Here is a 15,509-nt window from a genome sequence, read left to right as displayed (position 1 = left end):
AACCACAAGCATCTCTGAATGATAAGTGTTCAGTATATGTGTGGTGACATGGTAGCACTAAGAAATCAGCAAGTGTCAGCAATGAAGGGCCTTCATACTAAGGAGTTTAGACTTCATCATATAGACCAGTAGTCTCCAAGATTTTTGGACATATTTCCCATAAGTAAAATTTCATAAGCATACAATTTAAAGTTTTGAAACACTTTTTACAAAGAATTTATTAAGGCACTAGATACAAATATATAGAAATCAATAATCTGTAGGTTTCAAAACAATAATTAGAAGATGGAAGAAAGAACTTTAAGTATCAAAACAGCTACAAAAATACATAAGAATAATCTGAACAAGAAATGTGCAAGATCTGTTTGAAGAAATTATTCTAAAATACTACTGGAGACACAAAATATTTGAACCAATAGAAAGGTATACTTTTCTTTGAATGAAAAGCGTCAACGTAGTCAATTCTCTTATGTTAACCATTAAATTTAACACTTCCTCAATGAAAATACCAATAAGAGTTTTTTCAATATTTCATTTTATTGTAGTAAGAACTCATGAGATTTACATTCTTAATAAACTTTTAGGTATACAATACATTATTGTTGTACAAAAAAATCTCTAAAAGTTTTTCATCTTGCCTAACTGAAACTTTACGCCCATTGATTTGATTAATACCTCCCCATTTCCCTCTCCATGCAGCCCCTGGAAACCACCATTCCATTCTTCAATTCTATGTATATGACCATTTTAGCTATCTCATGTAAGTGGAATCATGCAGTATTTATCTTTCTGTGACTGGCTTATTTTATTTAGCACATATCTTTAAGGTTCATCCATGTTGTTGCATATTGAGAATTTCCTTCTTTGTTAAGACTGAAAAAAGTATTTCTATGTATATGCCACATTTTATCCATTCATCCATTGATGGGCATTTTGGTTGCTCCCACATCTCAGCTATTGTGAATAGTGTTGTAATAAACATCTCTTTGAGATCCCAATTTTAATAATTTTGGGTAAATATCCACAAGTAGGTTTGCTGGAACATGTGGCAGTTCTACTTTTAATTTTTTGAGGAACCTTTGCACTGTTTTTTAATAGCAGCTTGTTCCAACCCACCATTTAGCATTCCCAGCAAAAGTACACAAGGGTTCCAATTTCTCCACATCATTGATGACACTTGTTGCCATTTTTTTTTTAAATAATAGCCATTCTAACAGGTGTGAGGTGCTATCTCAATGTGGTTTTAATTTGCATTTCTGATCATTATAATTATGACATTAAGCATTTTTTTCTATACTGTTGGATATGTATATGCGTTCTTTGGAGAAATGTCTATCCAAGTCCTGAGCTAAGCTAATTTTTTTAAATCAGGTTATTAGGGTTTTGTTTTGTTTCGCTATTGAGTTATAGGAGTTCCTTATATTTTTTTAGAGATTAACCCCTTATTAGATATATGGTTTGCAATATCCCATTCCACAGGTTGCCTTTTCACTCTGTTGATTGTTCTCATTGCTGTACAGAAACTTTTTAGTTTGCTAATGGTACCACGTGTCTATTTTTGCTTTTGTTGCCTATATTTTTGTGTTTATATCCATGAAATTATTGCTGGAATTCAAACCCGGATTCAGCCAAACTCCAAGCAACCATTTAAGGCGCGAATTAAAAGAGAAAGGGAAAGTGCTACACCAGTCACCAGGCACGAGGAGAGCTCAGGGAGAAAGAGATGGAGCGGCTCTGTCCTTTAGCAGGATATTTCTTTATATTCAAACATTGTAAGGTGGATTGATTAGAAGCTCAAGCTTGGAGCCAGGCAGACTTCCATCAAATCTTTCTTTGAGACTCAGTGACCTGTAAAATAAGGATAAAAAGCAATGTCATATACTCGTCATTAGAATTAAATTAAGTAATGTACATATAGTGCCTATTAAATAAAGTATAATAGTTTTTATATATGTCTTTATTTTGTCTGTGAGGAAAAAATAATGTTTTTTTAGGGTAAAGCAGAGGATAATCAAGACTAGAATGAACACTGCATTACCTCAAAGAGATTATCCCAAGCAGTTCTATTTATATATTGAAAATAATCTGTTTATTTAAAGGTGCTTCTTCCAACAAGCACTTTTATTTTGTGGTTTTAAACAACAAATGCATTGGCAGTTAACAGCTGAGTAGTCTTTTTAAGCTTGCATAAACTCCAGACCAGATTTTCACAATCCAGACTAATTGAAAACAAATTCTTAAAAATTACAAAGGCAAATAGGACTGAAAAGTCTGTAAGCATTTAAACAGGCTCTTAGGGCCCTTAAGTAACATTGAAAAGTACCCCAGAATAAATCAAAACAATATGATTGCTTGAGATGGTTGTGCATGTCAATATGGAATCAGTCCTGAAGGATTGGAGGGGTAACAAGTATATACATATATATATGTGTCTGCTGGCTCTGACCCTGGAAATGCTCAGCTGGAACTGGTGTGTCTACCATGATGTCTGAGTAGACTACAGCTGGGCAATGTCGCCGTGCCTGTGCATGAAAAAGAATGGTTCTGCCTCCTCTCTCTCACTCCATCTGACATCTACTAATGAGGTCCAGAGGATTGACTTTGCAGAGCCCTTCCCTCCTGTAGAGAAGGGACATTTGCTGCAATGATACATTATTTATACCCAAGCTAAATAGACAAAAGAGATTAAATGTAAGCAGTTGAACAAAAACGTATACACAGGGTAACATATTATCTCTTTTCCAGGATTACTCTGATAGAATACTACCCCACCCATTAGGTGTTTGCTAAATAAACTTGTACTTGTGTTAATTAACAAAATATATACCTGCAAGAATTAGATAGTGGTCCAAGGTATAATTTTCTCTTAACTAGTGAATTGTCTTTTCTTAATATGGTAAAATTAATGTCCTTTTTAACATTTGCTAAATCTGTATGTTTTTTGTTTAAATACAATGGAGCAATTCAGCAAGGTATTATAAGATTTCATCTCGTGAGGATAAAAGCTATTGCTGTCTAAAAAGCATGGCTTAAAATTTCTGGAAACTGTGTTTACCATCCTGCCTAAATTATGCGGGCAGAGCTTACAAACTATTACGGCCTTTAGATCTTTAGATTGGAAACATTTTCAGACTTACAAAAGCTTCATTGTTTGATTTGAACTTTTCAGTTTAAAATAATTAGGGTGAAATGGGAACGTAATCCTCTCACTAACGTGTTTCTTCCTCAGTGAAGGCTGAGGAATTTAGCATAAAGATTTAATCTGGAAAAAAAACAAAAAACTTTCTCCCTTTTCACTTAATTCCTAATAACGAAATTGCAAAATATAAAACATAATGTTGAGTGTCATTTTTTATTAGAATATGTCTACTTCCCCAGAGACAATGCATCACTGCAAATAATTTTTTAAAAACAAATCTCTGTAATATTTGAAGACACTCCTTTGTGAGGCTTCTTTTCTGTCACCCACCCTTGCCTCTGATGAGGTAAATAAATAAAACAAACAAAATAACTGTTCTTCTTTGACTTGTATTTTGTTTGCCATCTGTTTTTGTTTTTGTTTTTTTTAATTAAAGTTTATTGGGGTGACAATTGTTAGTAAAGGTTTGTCATTGCAATTATGAAATAAAATAAGCTTAGAGAAAAAGTCCACCTTGGATTTTATATTAAATGTTGATTCCTGAGTGAACCTAGCTAGCTATTTTTTTGAAACAATAGAGCAGTCTTAATATCATTTCAAGTGTTACTAATTTAGCAGTTGTACAATGATGGATTTTTCAGATTGCTTATACATAGATCTCTTAAGACTGAAAATGTGCAGATGTCATAGCTTTGCTTCCTCAGCTATCACTGCCCTTATTTCCATGAAGCATATTCTATAGCAAAATTATTGGTAATCAAACGAACGGCCATTAGGTAGTCCATTATTGGGGCTTATGTAGACTTCAGGTGGTCACATTGCTTTATGAAAAGCTGATGTATTCCAAATAAAATTCTTTTCAGAATACAGGCTTCGGTCTCTGTAACTTAACCACTACAAACCAAGCGTAAGTTCATTACAACGTAAAAAGTCAGATTTAGTTAATATTTTCCCGTTAAATGAAAATGAATTTGAAAATTTGGGTACGACCATAATTATGCTTAATTCTGTTAATGCACTTCCAAAATAAAGCAACCTCAGATTGTTATGTATACCTCTACCCTTGGTTTCAACACAGTAGCTTACAGCAAAAAGAAAAGTCATTTCATTAGCTCACTGCATTGTGAATGCATTTCTTGTCATTATTTTTATGACTAGACAATGTAAAGGCCATTTTGCCTTGTAAGAACAATAAACAACAATTGCTATAAATTCAAAGCTGTGGGAATATCTGTGAATCTAAGTTTTGTTCCAGGAAGTTCTGGCTAGAAGAGAAAGAGGAGATAAAACAAATGGACCTTTCTCATTTAAATTCCCAACTGAGTAAATACTACATTACCAGCTCTGAATAATTAACTTTCATCCACTGTGCCAAAAATGATGCACCGTATTTGAAATGCATCTTTTTAATAAACACTCCTTGAATGAAACCACCACAGAAATCATGACAGCTGTCATTGCACTAAACTTTTACTTACTCAAATCATTTTCTGAAAACCATCATTAGAATCAAATTAAAATAAAGCTGAGGTTTTATGAATAAAACTGTCAAAGAAGATAAAAGTTTTTACATTGACAGTAAAGCAAATGATTTTTTCCACTCTGTTGAGGTTGCAAAATAGTGCAGTATATCTGAATGACTTATGGCCCCTTAATGACAGATTAACAGCTGGAAGAGGGGAGATCTTTCCAAGAATAGTTTTCAAATGAATGAAACTTCAGGCCCAGAGGCAATGGAAAATGCAAAGTGTGGGAAGCTGAGGGAAGATGTGGGTGCAGGAGTCTTATAAGATCAGACTTTCATAATTCATTAAAATCACAGAAAATGACAGAGTATGATCTGAAATGAATTTTTCATATTCAAAGGGAGAAGAGGTCACGGTTAATACTAAGCCCTTGAAAATGCCCGCAGGAGGTAGAGAACCAATGAGAGTATATATATATATATATATATACACACACATACAGCATACCTGAAAGAAATAAGCCTTGCTAAGACAGAATTTGGTGAAAGATTCTACTTCGTGGTTTTGCTCACCAGGATTCTGTTGATATAATGAAATATCAAACACTCTCTGCAAGTAGACTGAGGTTGGGGAGGGGGTGGGGGTGTACTGGGGAATGTCGATGTTAATAAAGTATTTATTGTATAAAAATAATTTATTTAGAAAGACCAGTCCCACACTCTAAAATGAGAATCACACCATATATAAATATATATGATTTCTAAAACATAGGACCGATGGCTTTCTTTTCTTTTTTCAGTTGACCTTTTGTTTAGCCTAAGTTTAATTTTTTAACACAAAAGTATGTTTTGCTTTTATAGGTGTTACAGAAAACTGGTAAAATAAATGAAGAAAGTAAAAGTCACTTCCCAGTAATATTCATATTTAAATTTTAGTGCATTGCCTTCCATTATGTAATATATTTATTCATAATATAATTTGAAATTATGATGACTGTACGTCACATTTTATCATGAACAGAAGAGCCATTTTAGCCTTGCATTTGAAGTCAGGGATCCATTTTGAGGTGTAGCCAGTAGTCTTTGCAATTTATTATGACCAAGTCAAATTTACCTTTGTATCTGGCCAGAACATGATTTATGTGCTCAGCATTCATTAAAGATGCTATCAGTTATAGAAACAGTAGCATATATTTTAAGTGCTCAGGTATGTGACTCTACCTAAGAGGTTGAAGCAAACATAGAAATTGTATTATGACCTCAGTATCTAAAGGTCCAACAATTCTTTCAGTTTCTGATACCTTCTGGGGCTTCAGCTTGCATTAACAATAAGCTTTACTCTTCAATGAGAAGGGATTTTGACATAGGTCAAACACAACGCAGGATCATGTCGCCACCACCACCAACAAAAACTAATAACCTTGCTAAAAAAGAATTAGGCTACCTTGTAATGAAAAAAAAAAGTAATGTATTAAACTAATTACATTGATAGCAGAAATATTACAAAAATGATTAAAATAGTTTCCATCTGAATTAAATATTTTTCTTTAAAAGTGATTAATTTTATTATAATAAATGCTTATACATTTAGATTTTTCTAATTCAGAATAGATGATAATAGTAACAGAATATATCTCTGACAGGGAAAATGTTGGAAATAGTTTCTTATGAAATTTTAAGCATTATGATACTGCTTGAGTATTAAGGCACAAAATATCTTATTTAAATGAAGTATTCAAGAAATAAAGAGGCCCTTCTTTATGCTCTTGCATCTTGGTGCATAAGTCAATGCTTACTATAGTTTATTGTTATAATAAATCTTATGACAATAATTTCTAATTTCACAGTCCTGGCACAATGATATTTTTATTGCACCTGCCTCTCCATTCAAAACACAAAATTTTCGTAAAGTTGTGTTTGTAGGTAAACATGAACCTATGGATTCCATTTTTAAATTGCTATATTATATGGTACATATTTTACCTTGCTTTTATCTATTCTTCAAAATTATAATTTTAAAGGATACAAATATTGCATAAAATGGAAGCACCATAATTTACTTAATCATTCCCCAGTTTTGAAACACTGAGATTGTTTAAAATGTTTTAATTTGTTTGTGTTTTACTGATAAACTTTTCCCAATCTCAGATTTTTAGCTTTTCTTTTTATTTGGTTTGTTAATGTGTGACTCTAGTAAGCTACATTTTTGCTTTTTATGTTTAATAATTTCTCTTAACATCTGAAAAGTTTTGTTTTTTCTAACGTCTTCGTTTTTTTATACCTGAAGAGGTTATTTCTGTTAAATCTCCTATTATCTTTTCCACATTTTCATCTTTACCAGTGGTTCTTATTTTTCAATATATGTTCCAGGTTCCATCTTCCATATGTCCTTTTGTCTTGCATTTGAGTGTGCTTTAATGTGTTTATTGGGTTTTTAAATATCATATTTCTAATTACTAAATTCAATGATTTCAGTTGTTCACTTGCTGTTTTCATTATTGTTTGATGTCATTTAATGTTTTTGTTTTATTAGTTAAGATAGACTAGTTTATGCTGCAGTAGCAAATACCAAAATCCCTGTTGCTTAAAATAAAATTTATTTCTTGCCACTATACGTGACCAGGTTGGATTGCCAGTGGGGTCGTTCTTGTTATAGCCAAACAGGGACTCAGAGTGATGTACCAGCCAGCACTGCAAATGTTGCCAGTCCTTACAGGAAAATATGAGCTTTGCAAGGTCTGTTATTGTCAGTAAAATGCTTTAGCTTCAAAATAAAGCATATCACTTTTGAGCAGAATTCATTGGCCCAAACTGGTCATATGGCTCCACCTAAGTACAAAGGAGAGGAAACACTGTCCTGCAATATGCACAGGAAGGTGTAGAACTGAAAATACTTGGTAAATAGCACTAGTGATTGCCACGTCTCTCATCACACTTTCTTTGTTGTCACAAGATAAAACATCCTCTATTTTCTAAAAATGTCCATTTCATATAAAAAGGGTATTTTAAGGTATAGAGTTTTGCCTACTGTTACCTTCATTCTTCTTGCTTTTTGTTCTGTGTTGAAAGTGTCCTGTATGGTTGGTTGTTTTTGTTGTGGATAGCTTTTATACTTTCTGTTTACTGATACTTCCACGTGATTAATTTGCTAATCTTTCAAAAGCAGACCAGATGGAGCATTGCTTTAAAGCATTGTCTTAGCAATCTGATTGTTTTCTGGCCGAGTGAGCTTCTTTGATTTTGAGTTGAAAATTAGGCTTCCACCCACCCCAGGCTGTTCATATCCCAATAGTTTATTTAATAATTCAGTGTCAGAGTAAGTTTTGATGAAGAGTGAAGGTGTAGAGGAGATTTTTCTCCAACTTGTATAGTTTATTGTACAGTCTCATGTCCATCATGGTCCTAGAGTTAAAAAGCAGCTCATGTGGAGGGTTAGTTATATCTTAGCCAGCACAGGGGCCGAGATATTGACATACAGAAGTACTTAACTCAGGGACTGGAAGTCAATTCAACTGAGAGTCTCAGATGGTGGCAGAGAGAATCATTTGAATTCTGATTTGGAGACTGGTGCAAATTATAATCACTTTCTATCACTGAGGCAGGCTACAGGAATTCCTTTTAATTTCTAAAAAGTGTCTGTATTTCCAATAATGATTTTTATTTGGGCAATTCAAAGGATTTTTAATATTTAGAGAGAGTTTTCCACTTACTCAAATCAAATACATAACTGCAATTTTAACTATATATAGTTATATATATATATATATATATATATAACTAGTTTTCTATATACAAATATATATATATATATACATATATATATATATATATTTTAACTTAAAATAGCTTGAATGTTAATCACATGTTGTCATTAGAAAGGCACTAAGGTGTAGTGTTAAAAATTGGGCTCCTGATCCATACAGACCTGGCTCTCTTATTAACTATCTATATGACCTTGGGTAAGTAACTTAGAGAGTCTCAAAACTTGTTTTGCTTTCTTTTTTTTTTCACCTGAAAGAAATGGATGATAATAGCATCTAACTCATGGGATTGTTTGGAGTATTAATGTTAAAATATTTACCATAATGTTAGCCATTAGTAGGCCTTGAGAAAATGGCTAGTTTTGAGCTCAGAAGAAGGAAAATACTCCATGAACAGAGAGAAGAAGATGGGAAAACATCGCATGTGTTCCAAGTTGATTGACACTTTGGGTATATGACATAGGGCTGCTTCACAGTTAGGCAGGTAGTTCACTGCACAAGGATGGCAAACCAAAGGGGAAAGGGGGCTGAAATCCAGCCATATTCTGCTTGCACAGCCATGCTCTCTGCCCAGAGGAAGAAGTTCAGTTTTCTTTACATATTATATGAGATCGAGGTGATTCTGAGTAAATAGGGATCATATGAAATTTGACGAAAAGTGATTCTGAGCCTAATCCTAACTAGGAAGTTGTAGTGTTTCAGAGCACACTCCCCATTGTATGTACCTGGGTCAAATCCTTTCCTTAAGTAAAGGGCCTCTGAGCCATTTTCATTTGCTGGTTTTCAAAAACTCACAGCGAAAGTATTTATTTGTCCCCTTTCAAAAGGCCTTTATATTTCAACCATTTTCCTTCCTTCCACTAAAGTTCCAATCTTTCTTCTGAGCCATCACTACCACAGTGCTTCACTTTATTGTTAGTTGTGCTGTATTTGCTTTTATTGCCAGGACTGACTCAGGATTAAAAGGGATTTTAATCATGGTTCTACCTTGACCATTTAGCTGAGTCTCTGGTTGGATGACCAGTGGCCTCAAATCACAGCCTCTCTCCTTTCCTGCTGCGTTCCTCTCCAAGGGGGAGTGGATTAAGGATGAAAAAAGAGCCATGAGGAGGAGGGATCGACTTGTGCAACAATATGTCGAAATCTGCCTCTGGGAAGCATCCTAGATTATCTAAAGTCTATACACATCCTTTCAGGACTTCTTCCATCTGCTGCCCTACTAGGCTATGGATTGCTCAAGAGCAAAGACCCTTAAACTTTTCCATTTCCTCTATAATAAGCAATAGCTATAAATAGCTGCCAGAGCAAGGCTTTGTTGTTATAGGAAGAATGGGACATCATTCTGTCACTGTCTCTTCTAGTCCTCTTTGCTCCAGTTCTCTAATTTCTTTTTTAACTGGGGAGGTGGGAAGGAGAAGTGTTTGTATCAGGCAATAGAGGATTCTAATAAGAATTCATTCCATTGATCCATAAAATAAAACTGAAATTATCTCATCTGTCTTCTTCGTATAACAATTACAATTTATTAAATTTTGAATGTGGTCCAGGTGCTTTACATACATTATCTTTAATCCTTATAACAACACTGTAAGGTAGCTATTTTTATCTCTGTTCTATAGATAAGAAAACTTAATTAACTTATTCAAATATGCAGAGCTAATAAGGAATAGGGTTAGGATAAATCCCAGTGCTAACTTACGTTCATTTTTTTTCATTCTTTATTAGTGTCTCTGAAATTATTTTTTAAATGACACAATGTAACACATGCCTATATTCTCAGTGGGCACAATTTGTACAAAACAAAGTATATATAGTAAATGTGGAAATCACTTCCCTCATCCGTATTCAATCCTAATAGCCTCCCTAGTGAGGAACAGTTTCTAAAATTTTGTATGTACATATATATTTTTAAAAAACATGTCTGACTATTTATTGTCCTATATATTACTTTTAATATAAAAAAGTATTTTAAAAATCATCTTTCAATACCAATGCATTCAGTTCTTCTCCTTTTTATAGTTGAATAATATATAAATTTATATCTGACATATCATTCTGTTCTTTTCACCCAGATTCTTGTATTGTAGTTATTCTAATCCCTATTTCTCTTTTTGGATGAGTACACTTAGACTAAGAAGAGTATTTGGAGGAATATTTTTAATTTCAAAGAACTCTGATTTTTTTTCACACTAGTTGTTCTTATTTTACGGATAAACAAAATTATTGGCAAATTTTCTTCTATTTGCTACAATAATGTGATTACATGGGTGTCAGTTTTTCTGTTTGGTTAAATATGGTGTTTTTTCTCACAATGTGGATTTTCCTTAAACATCTGCTTTTTTTTTTGGCTACTTGATGTTTTGGCTCATCCCCCCTCTTACCTCTGCAGTACAACACTGCAGTCATTTTACAGCTGAGAAAACCAAGAACCAGAGAGAATAAATGACAGCCAAAGGCATGGAGCTATTTAGTGCTAGAACCTGTAATAAATCCCATTTATTTGCTGACTCCTGGCCCAGTACCCTTTCTGCAACAAAGCATGTTATTAACGGGAATTCTTATGTAAATGTTTTAGCTTATTTGTAAATCTATCTTCCTATCCCTTTACTTTTCATATCCTATTTCCAATCACGTTTGTTTAGCTGAAAAAGTTTGACATGCTATGTGTCCTTGTCAAAGAACTCTGAGAAAAGCTCACTTATGCTTGTATTTTATTTGGAATAACTCCTTGTGGAAGAATCTAGTACTTGGATATGTTCAATAAATCTCAGTTAATAAAAAGTTAGAATATTATGGGACTTTAGGAAAAAAAAAAGTCTAACCCAACTTCTTATTTTATAAATTCCTATAACAACACACATTGTAAATGCACTTACCAAATCCTCATAAAGGCTGATATATGTTAAACTACATTTGCCTGTGACATCTGGGAAAACTGAAGCCAAAAACGATTAATTGATTTGAAAAACCTCGTGTTAATGGTAACGTCAGGACTGGAGTCCAAGGCTCCTCACTTAAAATCCATACTGAACACCCAACTGACTTGCTAGGGTGTGATTCTGTACAGCCAATATAAATATAGGCTGGCCTGGCCTCCTCACAGTACATGTTAACCTGCATTCATTATCTTTGTGGCTTACAGAAAAAAATGGTACTAATAGTGAAAGGCATAATGTAGTTATACCTTTTAAAGCTTAAGATTTTTATTCAGTTTGCGTTTTAAATTTCCAATCGCAGATAAATAGCAACATTTTGAGACAGCTCCCATGGCCTTGATTGATTTACAGCTCTCACACTCTGTTTTTCCCTCTCATACAAAAATAATTCTTAAGGTCACATTATGTGTTCCTGAATCTAGCATTTGTATTCAGGCTCAGTAAATCGTACTGTCAACATTCTGAAACCGTTCCTATGATTCCTGTTGAATGCTTAATGGTGTCTTATAATCCTTAACATATAAATGTGTTTGTACTAGACTGTTCAAGGCTATTATTGTTCTAGATTGAAAGGGTAGAATATTTTTAGTGCATTACCAGATACCTTGATCTCCTGATCAGGAGCAGCGTTTACTGATCATGAGTCTCATCTAGCATAGAGCACAAGTCCATGTCATGGAAAGGGCACTGGATGTGCCATCAGATGCCCTGGGTTTGAAGCCCTACTATGCTTGGCTTTCTCAGAGTCTTGGTTTATGTATCTTAAAAATGGGGCAATAATATCCATGTCCTCTGGGTTATTTTAAGATTAAGTTGAAATAACGCATGTACCTTGGCACATACAAGGACTTTAATAAAGCTAATTTCTTCTCCAGTTTACTTAATGTTTGCTCCTTTTAGAACCTTTCTTTCCCAATAATGTAATAACTGGCTTTGACAGCAGAAACAGAGCCATACACACACAGCATTCATGCTCTTTCCCTGAAGACCGGCTTTCTCTATTAGTATCTGAGCCTGGCAAATCAGAATCCTTCCTAAAATCTTCTAAGTGACTTTGAAATCCCTGTGTGCATTAGTCTGGATCATTTGAGTGTATCTTGCACATTTAATTAAACCTGTTGTTTCTGGAAACAAAAACAAAACATTTACGAAGGAATGGCTGTGAGAAACCATTGCTTTTGTAGCAGTGAGACATGTGAATCATTTGAGGAGTCTTTTAAAGCCGTGCTTTATTTTAATTGGTTTCTGAATCCGTTCATTTTTAGACTGTGCTTTTATTTTCTTCATCTACCATTGCCTTTTGCCACTTCTCTTTGAGGATATCTGTTATCCTTAAAAAAGGAAGTAGACAGGAATTAACTTGCTTCTGACCATATCCATTTATCCACTTGAAGATCTCTGTGGCAAACTATGAAAAATGTGCTAGTTTTGAAAAATGACAAAGCTCCCAGGATCTAAAAGGTGCTTATTCTCTCACAGGAATCTATTTGTTCTGTTATTCTTGGCAGCTAGGGCTGGATTCTTCAAAGAGAGATGCAGATTCTATTTTTCTTTATCTTCCCTACCCTGAAAATTACGTCTTGCTTCTGCATTCGAAAGGTTTTGGTTCAAAAGTCATTTCCCATTTGCACTGCAAATAAAAAACACAACCCCACTGTAAATTACGTTGACACCTTTTCAACAATCTAAACCTCATGAGGAAAGATATGCTGATTATTATGTGTTCATTATAAGCACTGCACACAGGTGTGTTTATAAAGATGCTATGTGTTTGATCTCCTCTTCCATTCCTTAGTCCTTTCCTAAGTGTTATCGGCATGTAGAAAATACAATCTATCTACTCTTTTCTAAGTTAAATACATCAAATGTATTACACTTTGAATTTCAACTGGAACAGAACCAGTAATAGAAAGTTAGTAATTTATCTTTTCCATCCTGTTGTGTTACTTCCTTCATAATCCAGGATGATGCTTTTGTTTCACTTTGGACAAATACGATGCCAACTGCTGCTGCTCTTCAAATTCATGGCTTCCCAAACTAGGAAACACAGGTCAGTTTCCCCCAAGAATTCTCTCATCATCGTCCGTTCCCATAGTGACGTATGTCTTACAGGACCCTCCTACATGGTTTCTGATAGAGAAGAATGAGGAAATGAAAGGGCAACACTAGAGTATTTCACTTTAGACAGTGAGCTCTGTTGCAAACATGGCCTCTTATTATCCGATCAGTCTCTCGTAGCTAGGCTAGAGGTAGATGATGGTGTAAAGGCCACCATATTGGGTTTTGACCACATCGTAACCAGTCCTGCATAAGACAGATGACCTATAATTACAATGTCAACATTGGGATATCAAATGAGACTTGGAAAAGTCTCCTTAACATTTTGTAATTCATGTATAACTTTGATCCAATAAAACTAAATATTAAAAGATAAAATCTATAGAGTAAAACACACATAATGAATACAGACTTTGGTAGAAATTTTCATTGCAGCACAACTTTGAAACAGGCCCTAGAGTATTTTTCCCTTTTGCTTTTATTAAAAGTGTAATTTCACATGAAATTGTGTGGTATTTCATCTCCAGTTTCCATGGAGGTTCTGTGGAGAGTGTCATTAACCAGTGTGGTCAGGTGAACCAGCCACTTCCCTGATTAGTTTCTCCAGCTGTGCCATATAGACAAAACCTCAATCACAGGACATTCCAGGGAGCTTGAGTGTCCATACTCCAACTGTGTTACCTAGAGGACTGTGGAGAGTCTGTAAATATTTTGCAGTTCCTTAGAAAACGTGTTAGTCGCCTGAAAACCAGCAGAATGAGATTGTCCTTGCTTCTAGCCCTTCTTCTTGGTGGATTTGGTTTGCTTGTTTGTTTTTAGTCATTTCATCTCTCTGATTAATTCCATATCTGCATCTCTTTCTTGTATCTTTGTGTGGTTTATGCTAAAGAATATTTTTTTTTTCTGACATATTATCTTCTTCCTAGAATGTGCAGAAAATCATTGATTGCCCTTGATTGATTCATTCATGATTTAAAAAGCCAGGCCACTGGATAGGATAAATAAGCCTAAGTATGTGATAGGGAGAGGGACCCCATCTGTTACTCCTCACAATTTTCAGAGTTAATCATCCTCACTTTACATTCTCCCTCCCATCCCCATCTTCTGTTGGCTAAAGTGAATAACAAACTTGGTCAGCATTACATCAATTCCAAGTTCTTTCCGATCATCTCGCCATTTTAACATGCTTTGTCCCATTTTATCTCCCAGATGGTGGGTTTGCATCTTCTGAGAGAAATGACTAGCAACTTCAGAGCCTTAAAATGTGCATCCACAAAACAAAGCTATCTGTAAATATATTGTTTGTTTTGAACAAACCTTCTGTTCTGGCTCTATTTGATTAACAAGAACAATCAAACATCTAAGTAAAAATCATTGTCTGTTACCACTGGAGAATGTCCAACTAGTCGCAGACAGCTTGGAAGGCTGGCAAAAGGCAAGACGCATTGTGCTGGGGGACATCCAGACCAGCATGGCGGGGCCTGAATGCCATCTGCCCCCACCCTTTCCGCTTGGCTCCCAGTCTAATTATTTTAATCTCATTAAAGAAAGATTTTTCTAAAGCCAAGAGATGAGATTTAGATGTAGCTCTCCATTTCCCTAACTACAGAAAGCCTCACAGGGAGAAGGCCAGCTTCTAGAAACACCTTGAATGACCTCCTGCCAGGTACAAAGATGCCTCTCAATACTGCACTGTTCCCTCAAGAGTTAAGAATCTTTTCTCTCTACTATACTTTTCCACACAATGAGAGAAGTTGAAACCTTTCAAGTTAGAATGTGATTGTTCTCCACGCACAGTGCTGGGAGATATTATGTGCTAATTGTTTGTTGCTTTAGAGTAAAGCAGGCCCACTGAGAAGCTGGCCCTTTTATGATATTTGTAGAGCTGCATTTCCCAAGAAGCAAAGTTCAGCAGGAAAAAAAAAAAAGAAAAAGAAAGAAAGAAAGAAAGAAAGAAAGAAAGAAAGAAAGAAAGAAAGAAAGAAAGAAAGAAAGAAAGAAAGAAAGAAAGAAAGAAAGAAAGAAAGAAAGAAAGAAAGAAAAAGATTTGAAACCCTTTCTCCACAAAATAAGAAACATTTCTGACACCCTATTTAATGACAACATTCAACTGTTTCTTTTCCATCTTTATTTCCCCTCTAAGGTTCAGC

General features: G+C 34.6%; 1 long non-coding RNA gene across 4 annotated transcripts in view; it reads right to left on the bottom strand.

Annotated features, from left to right (window-relative positions):
- Positions 1-327: 327 nt before the first annotated feature.
- LOC141570624 (uncharacterized) overlaps positions 328-15,509 on the bottom strand; it is a 755,563-nt gene continuing 740,381 nt past the window's right edge. For all 4 annotated transcript variants that reach the window (XR_012494839.1, XR_012494838.1, XR_012494842.1 and 1 more), the window contains one exon: positions 328-1,848. This is a non-coding gene — a long non-coding RNA (uncharacterized LOC141570624). The remainder of the gene's footprint in view (positions 1,849-15,509) is intronic.

The sequence above is a fragment of the Rhinolophus sinicus genome, linkage group LG01, assembly GCF_036562045.2.
Source record: "Rhinolophus sinicus isolate RSC01 linkage group LG01, ASM3656204v1, whole genome shotgun sequence".
NCBI lineage: Eukaryota > Metazoa > Chordata > Mammalia > Chiroptera > Rhinolophidae > Rhinolophus > Rhinolophus sinicus.
The sequence above is the reverse complement of the archived record's forward strand: the minus strand, read 5'-3'. Positions and strand labels throughout refer to the sequence as shown.